Here is a 12,674-nt window from a genome sequence, read left to right on the forward strand (position 1 = left end):
CTTGATTTGGACTGTGTTTCTTTTCTGATAAGAACGCATGATCCTCCACCCCTTGAAGTAGTTCTGCAGTAAGAGTTTGCCTTTTCATACAATGATAATATTACATCTTGGATTTCCGTCTCTACACCAGTGCTCAGTAATACAAACTACCATGCAGTTCAAAGATTGGAGCTCAACTTCTAATAGTTGTATTTTATTTTTTATTGATTGCATGTTCTGATGGAGGATTGTTAAGTCTGTGAAATGCCCCATGTTACCCTTTCCAATCGTTTGTTTTTCTTTGTGACATATGGTATATGTGATATCTTGTGAGTAACTGTTTCAATATTTTTAAATTACTGGAGATACTCTTTAGGCAGGGAAACCTGTTGTCTGGATTTACCATAAAAAGACCCACTTTACCTACCTATGACAAAATGGTATTTGACCATGTGTGGTCCGAGATCCACCCTCTACACTTCCATGAATGAACTGTACCAATTTTCCCTTCCCAGTCCTGTTTAGGTGTAGGCCATGCCTAGTGAAATCCCATCTGTTGATAGTCCCGACAGGAACCAGAGAAACATGAGCAAAGTTAGCTGCCATCAGAGCTGTCCCTAACCCCACACTGATTCACCTCACAGCTCCATCAAGGAGTGACCGATCATGACGCCGAAACAGCTCAACAAAGTGTAGATTGGTGCCATGAGTCAAGGCTGCTATCTTCTCCAGGTCACCACCTATGTCATATGCCCCATCCCTGTCCAAACTGTTTCCCACCCACCCACTATCACTATATGGTCCTCGTTTGTAAAGTCCTCACATAAAGGCCCTAGGTCCTCTATCACATGACTTAGCCCTGCATTTGGCTTGAAGATACTGGTGTCCAGGTACGCAAACCCTAAACTTTCCTGTAAGTGAGGGCCTACACCTCGTCCATGTATACTACCTAGCTGCAGCACTTCCTTCTTCCTAACACTTTGTACATTCCTAGGCTTCTGGGCCTCAGTTGAAGTGTGCTGCACATATCCTGCTCCTTGTTCTACCTGAGGCTCTTCTCCACATTACTCTGGCAGTGGTAGATACCTGTTTTTCGAGTAGATGATAAAACTGTCAGATTGCGTTCTCTTTCTTCCTATCCTCCTACCAGATGCCAGTTCCAAACCACCCTCCCTATCTCCCTTGATCCTTATGAGTTCCTTCCTTGTTTCCTCCAACTGTGCCTGAAGTGGACAGATTTTCCTTTCCTGTTCCCCAATGAAAATATTCCTACTGCATACTCCGCAATTCCAGGAGAGAGCCTCTTCTGTTCTCCCAACAGTCTCGACATCAGATACATTGAAGATAACTGCCTATTTTCAACATGATACCACTGTGCACTCCACACACTGTGCATCAATCGCCTGTTTGTATTATTTTTGTGGTACCAAAATATTGGATCTCAGTTTCACTGAGCTATCTTGTTTTCGAACTGCATAAGCAGCTTCCATCTATACTGATTCTGATCTGAGCTCCAGAAATTGGGAATTGTTTATATTATCAATTACAGTGATTGAAATTTATATAAAAATTATGTGTTTACCCCTGGATGCTATTATCTATTATTTAATAAATATTTATTGAGTGGTGATGAGTCTTAAGGGGAAAGTTTCAGAAGCTTACATAAAGAAAATATAGTTTCAGTGCTTAATTTGTACAATTTAATTTATTAACGTAAATGCTGTTTTTAATTATCTTCTTATATTTATTGATGACTGAACATTCTATGTGCTTCTTGTCTGGGGAAACTGAATGATATTATATCCAGAGAGTTAGGAGAATTTCATTTTTATGTATGCTGTGTGTTGGTAGATATACAAGACAGTAAATATCGTGTGATTTATTACATTTTGATCATGGACAGGCATGTTTATGGATACTGACCACTCTTTCTTATCACATTCTCAACCTGCCATGAGGTACCAAATATAGTTTGGTACATTATGTGTATCCTATGAATTGCAAGCTTGCCTGTATGTAAAATAAGCAACACTGAAACAAATTGCATGGTTGTAGATAAGTGTTACAAGCTTGATGAAAACCAACACAACAAACATTCAGTCAACATCATTATTTTTAGCACTACCATTTCACCATTCATGCGATTTTAACAACAAATGATCAGATTTGAAAGTAAAAACAATACTGAGTAGCATAGCAGATGAAGCACTTGTAGTTCTAAAATGTAGCTGATGTCTGTTTTACACTTTAATACTTGTGTATCCTGTGAATATGGTACCAATGTATAATATTTTGACTTAAGTACGAACTACCTACCATAATACAAACAGACCTGATAAAGATAGATATCAATCAGAATGTGTAATCATATGTTTACTGAATTTGTAACCACACTCACAAGCTAAATTCACCATATAAAATCACTAATGAAAAAAACAATAAAACAACTTTATCCTCTAAAATTTCTAAGACATCCTTGTACAAAAAGATGTTCCTAAATAACTTAATGTACAACCAATATACAACTATTAACAATTCAGCTCATATACGCAATTACCTCTTTACGTGTTCATTTGTGTCTGCAGTTAAGGCTTGTGACTCTTATACTCTTTTACTCATGTAACTGCTGTTTCACTCTGTTAGTTTACATATTTGTTTTTCATTTTTTCGTATTGCCATGATTCAACACACAAAAGCACAGTTCATATAGAGACCTTCGAATTTCAGAGTTGATTCATGTCTGCCTGACACTCTAATAATTCGTTCATACTTTGTGTAATAAACATCATTTGAGACATGGCCAAGGAAGCTTGGTAGGCCTATTAGAGTTCGCTCACCACGCAAGAAGGAGCGAATGTTGTACTGAACAAAAAATTATTCTCAGACAAGGGTGCGAAGAACTGGTGCTGCTGAATGCACAAACCATGCTCTTTAGTGACCAAATCTGCACGCACGAGCAGTCGCTTTATTCATATCACTTACAGCGTAAACTACGAAATGAACACCGCAGGTTATATTTATGCCATTGAATTATAAGACAGATCACGCAACACTGAACGTACGCAGTTTACAGCTTGCATTTTATTTATGGATGAGACAGGATTCAGAGTAGGATAATATATTAGAAGAACTACCACATTAATCATGTAAGGACAGGTGCTAATTATCAAGTGGTTATGTAAGTAAGAATTCAAGTTCCGGTTAGTATTTACATGAGACCGAGGTTTGCATTTTGTCATGCACGTTACCAGACTAATCAACAGATGTAGGTTACCAATATTTTCTGTGGGAAACATTACTGCTGCAATCAGAGAACATTGCTGCCGCAGAAAGACAATGAATATATTTGATGCACAACGAGACACCATCAATCTTTCTGCATTTTCTACAACCGTAGCTAACAAAATGAGCGATAGGTTGGTTGAGGTGATCCTTCTTCACCTGATGTTGGTCGCTTCGATATCTGGCTAAAGAGAGGTGTAGAGGCAATATTCCTCTCCTCCTCAAACTAGACGGGCCTGACTAACGGAAGTGTGAAATATCTAATCAGGTAGGTTATTTCGAGTCCATCAATGAATGGCAAGTCAGGTTTACAGATTCTTTTCAGAAAGATGTTTCCACAGCATTTACAAGTAAGGCGTAACCACTACGCAACTGTAGGCGATTAAAGGCAGCAGCACAAAGTGTAAATGTACATAAAATAGAAACCCGTCGACACGTGAAGCGTATTATGAAATACCGTAAAAGTGACGCTTGAAAGTTGTTCTATTACTCGCTGATACACGGTGCTGGCAGGATAGATATATAACGGAAAGTTGAGGAGGTATAAAAACAAACTCTACGCTTATTATATCGGACATACAGTTACAGACAGGATATGAGACAAAGCGGACACAATGGTCTCACCATCTGTTACCCATCAAGAAATTTTGTTTGATTTCACAACGAAGGAAGGTCGACTTTCCATGTACCTCTACTTATCTGGCAATCAAGCACACTTCAAACCCTCCTCTAGGGCCTCACAACAGTAACTGGTATCAAAAGCTCACCCTGTAGACATCAAGGACATTACAAGTACTTGGGAGTTCTCACTGAAATGTGACCTACAGATTCACTCCCAATGAAATGGGTCACACCAGTCATTGTGTTCATACTGAAGCAGAGGAAAGAGCCCTGACACCCTTGGTCTTCCGGGCCTTTTCAGCTACACTCATGCTTCGGCAAAACTTTAGATTAGGTTATTTAAATATGACTGGTGAGGTTGTTGGAGCATACTTACAAGTATTTTTAAAATAGTCCTTATAAGAGATATTAGTGGTCAAAAGTAAAAAAAAAAATTGTCTTGTAAACATGTTTCGAGATACGAGTCACTCTTTCCTATGAAAATCATACGTTTATTAACACTACAAGAAGTTCTCAATACTGCTACTTGTATTTTTCATTTTCACGCGTCACCAGCCCACCTCCCAAAATAATCACGAATTCGTGCATGCACACCTTGGAAAAATGTCTGCAACAACCACAACTTTCAGAAATTGGTTTTCTTCTGGGTATTCTAAATCGGAGACACGTTGAGACGATGTTTTTGTACCGACCAATCGATCACTGAAAGGATCAGTGTCATTGATAAACTTTACAAATAACCCAACGTTAACATCGCCCGTAGCGGCCGGCAACGCGAGTCAGTGTGAGGCGATCACGCAGAGTGATTTCGCAATGACCTGTCAATTTAAAGGCGAAAAAGGTCCGGAGTGTCATTGCGTCATGTTTCGGGATGCAGAGGAGCTGCTATTGAGGAGTGACAATTTAAGTACACATTGTGTTGAGGGTTCACAGATTTCGTGCTACAAATACCTGAAAGTATCTGTTTGAATTGTGTGACTTGGCTCAATAGTATTTGCCAGCATTTACTGGAATTTCATCGTCCAATCATTTATGTACAAGGAATGTTCGTTATTTAGTGAGCTGGTCAGTTTTCGAGACACAGAATCGGATTCACATGAGTCATTCGAATAGAAGGGTCGTGGAAAGGCGAGTAAACTGAGTCAGACAATTATAAAGCATATGAAATCCATGTTATTAAAATTTTGTCTTGTAGTGATCTCTTGTAAAAGACGTTTCATGCGGGGACCATCTTATGCTTTACTGTGACAGTGACCACGTTGTGGTTGAAATAATAATGATAATTGTCTTAATCAATTCCTACAAAAGTCATTTCTAATAAGTTCCACAATTTAAAAATTGTGCCAGTTTCATATTAGCATGCACACTTTGCAATCTGCGACGAGTTGTCACATGTAACACGATAAACTTTCTACTTTCAGCATAGATTCACGTTGTACTGAGCCATTACTACAATTTGTATATACGTTTCGACAAAGAACAGCAGTAAGCAGAAATCTTCTGTTTTTATTTTTATGTTCTTCATACCAGAAGGGAAGTCAGTCTATATGAATTCATACAAGGCAGGTTACATGCACATTCTTGACTCCTGATCATCAGGTTATCAAGAGTAGAATGATCATAGTATTCATTCAAGTGTTCGTTTATGACTGCAACTGTAACGTCGTGTGAAGTAGGCTATACCTATCCTTCTATTGTTCTGTTCCCATAAAAATTGTGATCACCTTTAAAATATAATTCCTTGGAGGTGGATCTGTTGTAAAAGGGAACATTTATTCCGGGCACGTTTCAGAATATTTATTTACATGTAATATGAAATTAACGAGATGGATGGTTGCTTACAGGCTGACTGCCCTTTGATCTGTTCACATGCAAGCGACACGGGGTTCTGTAACGTGGGGACGTTGTCCATGTGTGTGGCATACACCATTGCCTTTGGTCGTCTCTTTCGCCGGCTGTATTTCGGATCAAGCTCAGTTAATTGGGAGGGTATAGTGCTGCATTTCCTCAAGCCACAATCCCTCATTGTGTTACATACTCTCGAACAAGGCATGGAAAGACGGATAATGTCCCGTTGTGGATAAAACATATCTTTTGTCATTCTTGCCTATTACTAGATTAATATTTCTCGCAGAAAATTTTGATAAGGTGCATCTACTAATTTTTCGGTAATGTGCTTGACGTACTGTAGTTCTCCCTCTTAGGTAAATATTAACTCGCACTTGACGTCTTGTTACCATCAGCATTTGATTATCAGCATCTATCGTTAGGCGAGTAATGTAGCAGTTTTCATAATGTATTGTTTCACGCTGTGTGAATCTTGTCTCATCTGTAAATAAAATGCATGCCGTAAGCTGCGTAGATTCAGGGTTTAGTGACATGACGTAGAATTCAATGGCATAAATGTAATCTGCTGTGTTCGTCTCGTAATTCGAGGGCCTACGCAGACTGTAAGCAGTGCCAGTTCTTCTCACTGTTGTTAGAGAATAATTTTTTTATTCGGCACGGCACTTGCTCCTTCATCCGGACGAGACCTGTCTCGATTCCCTGTCCATGCTCCAAACGATTGAATAAATGGGGAATCTAAAGTAGAGTTGAGCGTCAGTGAGACTTTGAATCTACGATGGAGGCGTGCCAGGGTAAACCATACACTTGTATGAAACCCGGGTTCGATTCCCGGTCCTGGTATTATTTTCACTCACCGCTTCAGTCTATATACAAAACATTATTTCGCATGATTCTTTGCAAGTCCCTATAACAACAAACGGGTACATATATTTCCAGAAATGGAGCACTGAGCATGTAATTCGTCGTACGTGACACGTACCTGTTGATTAATGCTGTTAGTTAGATCATAGCAGTGTATCGTGTCTGACATTTCCTACAAGCCTAGTAAGGTCCGAGGTCAAATCAAACCTAGCCTCCACAAGGAAATTTCTTCTGCCAGTTCATGTACACTCTGTACGTCTTGTATCTACCACAGACGCCATACGCGTCAAGTTAGTACTGTGAGATGGCGCCACAGCGGTTTCCTCCACATTGTCCAAGATCTAAAACATTCGGATTTTGCCATCAGCGATTGGCTACTACAATGGACACTAGCGTTCAACGCACCGAAAAGGGAACTACTGCTCGATCACATTATTGGCAAAACACTGAAAACAATAACCGACGTAAAATACTCAAGGTGGAATGGCCACATAAAACAACCGTTGGCTAAGCAGATGCCTGACTGGGTTTCGTTAGGGTAACTTTAGTGCAATACATCCACGAAAGAACTAGTTCACAGATCACCCGTTGGACCGATTGTTAAGTACTGTGCATCTGCTGGGACACTTACCAAGTATAATTAATACGGGTTAGGCAATAAGCCAATTGTCCTAGGAATCCTTAGACTTCGTTTTACCTAGCGTAGGAGTAGCCAGTTGTGAAATGGACTAGTGCATATTGACTAAAAGTCAGTTGACACTTGTAGTTTGAAATCAGGTTGTTCCCTTTTATGTGAGAAAAAATGAATAGAAAGTTAACTACAGAACAGCACGTAATTGTTTTGCGAGCATGGTGGAAACACGACCGTAATTACATTGATGGTTGTGACGCTTCCCAAAACCCAAATCTGCAACTCGATAATGTATTCGCAAATCAGAATTAACATTTGAAGACATTACTTCAGCCGTGGAGCTTCCCAATACTGTAAGGGTGAGGTCTGTTACTACAGTACACAACCACAATAAAGTCGCGCAGTTTATTGTGCATTCATCGATTTAATCCTAATGAAAAGGTCCGAGATGTATGGATTAGCAAGAACAGGCCTAGAAGAATTCATAAATAGCTGAAATTGAGACCACAAACACTAGTATCCTTCAACGCATAAACGGAAACGATACGGACAGGCGTATGTAAGTCTCCAATTTGTACTCAATTCGATAAGAGGACGTTCCCCTAGTTTTACAAAAGCATTGAAGCGATTAAGTGATCTAAGGTGAGTGGCAGAGTGAACAGTCTCAACTGCTTCTGCTGGGATTCGCAAATCCCTATTTTGCGGTAGACACAAACTAAAACCCTGCTGACGGGAGTGGATGGACATTGATTGTCGGCGGTGGGTTAATCGGGCATTATTTTTTAACAGTATTGTCAGTTTTGTAAATTACCCAGGTATACCTCGAGATGTATTGTTAGAATTTTTTTAAATTTTTGGTAAGGGCCATGGGACCAAACTGCTGAGGTCATCGGTCCCTAGAAGTACACACTAATTAAACTAACTTACGCTAAGGACAACACACACATCCATTCCCGAGGGAGGACTCGAACCTCCGACTGGGGGAGTCGCACGAGCCGTGACAAGACGCCTCAGACAGCACGGCTACCCCGCGCGGCTATTGTTAGGAATGGAAAAAGAGTCTACATTCTGAACATCTGCAGCCAGGTAAGGACGAGTTGTGGAAAAAAGAGGAAGCTACTCAGCATTATGGAGTATTGTCAGAGACTTTGTAAATGAAAGTTTTGATGACTGAACTGGCAGGCATGGCACCATTGAATGGCCTCCACGATTCCCTGATATTACTTACATCCATGGATTTTTCAGTCTGGAGTATAATGAAAAATGATATTTATTGCGTCAAATTACTGTTGTTGAGCATTTAAAGAAGCGAATACAATCAGAGTCCAGAAACATTTGCGACAAAATTTGTAAATCGGCATTGAAGAAAGGCAATTTTTGATTAAAACAGCATGGAAAAGACTTTGAACATCTTTCGTAGGTTCATTAAGATACTATTGTATTTCTATGTTGATAGTAAATTTTTATTTCCATTCATTTAGTATTAGTGCACTGCAACTGCCTTATGGCCCACCGTGTCTAAAAGATAGAAAATAAACAAGGAAGAGCGACGCTCGTCACTTGTTCGTTTACTGTACACGAGAGCGTCATAGAGGTGCTCAATAGGCCCCAGTGGAGGCACTACGTGAGCGACGTTCTGTATCACAGAGAGACTTACTGTGGAAATTTAGAGAGCGCACTTCCAGAGACGAGGCGGGCAACATGTTACCTCCTCCCACATACGTCTCGCGAAATGATAACGATAAGAAAACCTCCATATCAAGTTTTACCGACAGTCATTGTTTCTGTGCGCCAGGAAGGAGGGGAAAACGAACGTGGTACCAAAATTAACCTCTGCTTGCTGATAGTAGATGTGAATGTAGAATTAGAAGCTATGACACTTTCGGGCGGTTGAAACTAAAGGACATGAGCATTTATCTCACATGGTGCAACAGCTCGCTATCTTGATGTCACGTCAGACGGGCAGCTAACGTGGCACCATTGCACCTGTAGTGGACTGACAAGGCAGCCAGTCCACAGAGACGGGTAGCCGAAAGGGCACACGTACACACACGCCGACTGGCGCGAAGTCTGGAACAGGATACGTGATGAATGTGATAAAGAAAAGAACGTAGCTACTAGAACACTTAACTTTTATCTCGTCGTTTGGTATACAGCAATCTTGATGAGACAAGTGAGACTATCTTGAGATACATGCAATGGTACAAATGGCGCCTTGCTAGGTCGTAGCCATGGACTTAGCTGAAGGCTATTCTAACGGTCTTTCGGCAAATGAGAGAAAGGCTTCGTACGTGTAGTCGCTAGCAATGTCGTCCGTACAACTGGGGCGAGTGCTAGTCAGTCTCTCGAGATCTGCCTTGTGGTGGCGCTCGGTCTGCGATCCTGACAGTGGCGACACGCGGCTCCGACATGTACTAATGGACCGCGGCCGATTTAAGCTACCACCTAGCAAGTGTGGTGTCTGGCGGTGACACCACAGCACCAGCACTGAAAATCACTATGAAGACTGAAAGATCTCTTTCTACTACTGCCAAAGATCGGCCACTCTTCTGCAAGTGCGCCCTACATGCGCTGCTTCAGTTCCCGGCGACTGTATGGACAAAGACTATTCTCATATCGGAAGGATACAATGTCTGCCGAATATGGCTCTCAGAGAGGCTCTAAAACTTGTGGGCAAACTCCTCCAGTTAGCCACGTTTCACGAGCGCAGTTTCGGATGACACTCGCTTGGTTTATGCCAAAAACAACGACGTCATCAAAGCTGTCGTCAGTCCCTGCAACATCGCCCCCACTGACTGTGTCTGACATGTGGCCACTTAAAAGATTTTATAGCCAGTCTTTTAAGAACTTCTGTTGCCGTGGAACTTATTTCAGTGATCGGACGTGAGGAATCCTTGTGTTTTCGGGATGCAGTATGACACAGAAACTTAGTTTAAATTTTTAGGAGACGTAGCCTTTAGTGATAATTGACAATGGTCACAATTAGTTCATATCTAACGGGATATCACTGATTTCACCACACAGGTTATGATGCTCATAATTTCGTAAAATACATACTTGGAAAATATCATATTACAGCCCTGAGCGCCTGTAAAATTCTTTACTTGCAAAAGTGATTTCAGTGGTCCGCCGATCATCACGTTTCTATATACCGAATAAAATAATATATAAGTAGCAATACATGTTTAAACGGTCTAGAATCTGTCAACTGCTGTTAAGGTTAACAACAACACATACGTAATGGCGCGTCACGTACTCACACAAAAGAATTCACAGCGTCATTGTAAGTGACATATAAAATCAGTATCGTCAGATTATAAAAGTATCTTACTATTATTAAGCTGTGTGTCGTTTATTACGATAAGTACATAGGACAATCATGACACACCTATGTCGCATCTAACAGTGACTTACGTGTGTTACAATCACAGCTGCTGTGAAAGAAAACCAATTCTGTCTATGTAAGAGTCTATAAAAGGTATAATACGAGAAATTAGTAAACTTACATTAGCTGTACACTTCATACAACATTATTTTAAGTCAACATATGTCCATGTGTCTGCGATAAATCTTTACTTATTTAAGCATTATACGGAACTGCCGCTTTGGTATGTTATGTTAGATGGTAATATTCTTAAGGTGCTATTACGTGCAACATATACAACATCTTACTCTATTTGCCATACTTTTCCCAGACAGTATCCATACCTGCAGCTGAATGTATCTAAAATAGTATATCATTGTACGACGCTTAGTTGGGACTATGACGTTAAATACTGAGATGTGTTGAAAACTGTCCATCATACATGACGTTTCAATGTAATACTTCTTTACCACTAACTTTATTAGCAACACATTTGTTAGTGCATTTGGTAACTATTTCACAACAGCGTCTAAATGTGCTTTGAGGCTAAACAAATAATTTAAGAACGGGGCTTTATGAATAAGTAGTGGAAAACTGTTAGAATATTAGATACAGCGTTTTTAAAATATATGTTCTGTTTTGTAATACTACTGCAATTATTGCTTTATCTTTTTCAGATTTTAAGGATCTATAGAAGGAAATGAGGCAAAATGGAACGGCGGAAGGGGTCAATGAAGATGGCAGTTGAAGCAGCGATGAAAGTGTCACCGCTATTAGAAGCCAATAGAACTTATGGAATACCATTTACGAATATGTACCAACGTTATCAGAAGGAAAAATATAACATTATGAATATTAGTAACCTTTCACCAAACAAATGCATGTAGTAACCGTGTTGGACATTTAACTATATATTCTAAGGATTTGGACACCTCTCTTTCCAAGAGAATAATACATATGAGTAAAGGGGATTTGGACTGACACAGAAAGATGTGCGAATTGCAGCCTTCAAACTAGATGACAGGAACAACATCAATCACCCCTGGAAAGACATAGCTGGAAAGGACTGGTGTGTTACATTCTGTAAAAGAGAAAATACTTTGTTCAGAAAACCAAAGGGTCTCTCGAAAGCAAGAACAGCCGCATTATGTGGAGAGACTGTAAACAGCATTTCGACATATTAAATGCATTTCTTACAAATCTCTCCCTGCATGACAAACCAACGCTTTCCACTTAACAAAAGACGAACGAAAGTCATTGCAGTGAAAGAAACAAAAGAGGTGCTTTCTTTAACCATCGCTGAAAGAGGTGAGAACGTTACGGTTGTTGCTTGTTACAACGAAGCAGGTGCGTATTTACCACTAATTCCTACCTTCAGGGACCAGAGACACAGGTCGGAGCTGACAGTTTACTTGCCCAGTGAGTCCATTTCATGTACGAGTGAAAGTGGATGGATAAATGAGGAAATATTTCTGAAAGGCTCAAACATTTTCCAGAAAATAGAGTTCCAGGAAAAGTACTTCTTATTTTGGAAGGGCATCTGACACATTCTTCACCATAAACACTGGAATTCTGCTAGGAGAATGACATCGACATGATCTGCTTACCGCAATACACTACCCATGTGCTACAGCCCTTGGGAAGTTGTGTTTTCAAGTCCTTCAACACACATTACTTTCAGATGGTAGCAAAATGCCAGCAAAATGTTCCAAAGACCAAAATAGGTAAAGTTGATTGCAGTGGGATATTAAGAGAAACACGAATGTCAACTGCGTCATCCCTATTAGCTGTAAGAGGATATTCCTGTGCGAGGTTCTACCCATTCAACCAAGATGCGATTGGGGATTGTCGGTTTGGTCCTACTGAAGCCCTAAGAGTAAACACGGAAAGAACCAAAGAAAAAGTTGTAGCAATCGGTAATTCGTTAACATCTACCCCAGAAGACTCAACTCGGGATATCCTTTCTTATCTACAGAAAGAGCCTGAAAGAGAAACCTCGAGAACGTTACCTAATGCTCGTCACACAACATCTTCATAGAACATTGCCATAGTGAGAGAAAAGAAGTAGTGTAGCCTACTGATGCAGAA

At 40.2% G+C, this 12,674-nt stretch overlaps 1 long non-coding RNA gene across 5 annotated transcripts in view; it reads left to right on the top strand.

Moving 5' to 3' along the window:
- Window positions 1-11,444, top strand: part of LOC126262673 (uncharacterized) — a 172,755-nt gene extending 161,311 nt beyond the window's left edge. For all 5 annotated transcript variants that reach the window (XR_007546750.1, XR_007546752.1, XR_007546751.1 and 2 more), the window contains one exon: window positions 11,264-11,444. This is a non-coding gene — a long non-coding RNA (uncharacterized LOC126262673). The remainder of the gene's footprint in view (window positions 1-11,263) is intronic.
- The last annotated feature ends 1,230 nt before the right edge of the window (window positions 11,445-12,674 follow it).

This window comes from Schistocerca nitens, chromosome 6 (assembly GCF_023898315.1).
Source record: "Schistocerca nitens isolate TAMUIC-IGC-003100 chromosome 6, iqSchNite1.1, whole genome shotgun sequence".
In the NCBI taxonomy this organism is placed as follows: Eukaryota; Metazoa; Arthropoda; class Insecta; order Orthoptera; family Acrididae; genus Schistocerca; species Schistocerca nitens.